The 605-nt window shown below is 43.6% G+C and overlaps 1 non-coding gene across 1 annotated transcript; it reads right to left on the bottom strand.

Annotated features, from left to right (window-relative positions):
- Positions 1–243: 243 nt before the first annotated feature.
- On the bottom strand, positions 244–315 carry TRNAC-GCA. Its single transcript has one exon. It is a non-coding gene; the product is annotated as a tRNA-Cys (tRNA).
- Positions 316–605: the final 290 nt, after the last annotated feature.

Here is a 605-nt window from a genome sequence, read left to right as displayed (position 1 = left end):
GAAAAGAAAAAAAAGAAAATTGAAAGCAGTGAAATAGAATGACTTCCAAGCTTCTCGTCAACAGACAATTCAGCCTCATCATTCCCTCCTCCCTCTTGGATGTTGTACAATTCTCTTTAGCCTCACAGCTAATCCACTTTTTCTAATCTCGGGCTTTTTGATTCTTTGGGGAAAAACAGGATGTCTCTTATTCAAGAAGGCTTCCTCTTGATAATTTTTCTTGGAGGAGGGAAAAAAAACAACAGGGGGCACCTGGATTTGAACCAGGGACCTCTTGATCTGCAGTCAAATGCTCTACCACTGAGCTATACCCCCTTGCTGGATGGTGTTTCCTTAGCAAGGGATTGTACAGTTTCCTGGCTGTTCCTGTTTTGATTCATCCTGCCAGAGAAAAAGCTGGGTTTTTTTTTTCATTTTGAATGGTTCTGCTTCTATAAGCAGTCTCTGCAGCATTCTCGTCTCCTCCTTCACCCGTATGTTCAGGAGGACAGTCTCTAAAAATTTTGAGCAGCATCATGCCACGCTGGGCTTTACAATCATGCCTTCTGCTGTCAATCAAAATAGAGCTGGAAGGGACCTTGGAGGTCTTCTAGTCCAGCCCCCTG

This window comes from Protobothrops mucrosquamatus, unplaced genomic scaffold, assembly GCF_001527695.2.
Source record: "Protobothrops mucrosquamatus isolate PMUCROS unplaced genomic scaffold, P.Mucros_1.0 scaffold880, whole genome shotgun sequence".
Classification (NCBI taxonomy): domain Eukaryota; kingdom Metazoa; phylum Chordata; class Lepidosauria; order Squamata; family Viperidae; genus Protobothrops; species Protobothrops mucrosquamatus.
The sequence above is the reverse complement of the archived record's forward strand: the minus strand, read 5'-3'. Positions and strand labels throughout refer to the sequence as shown.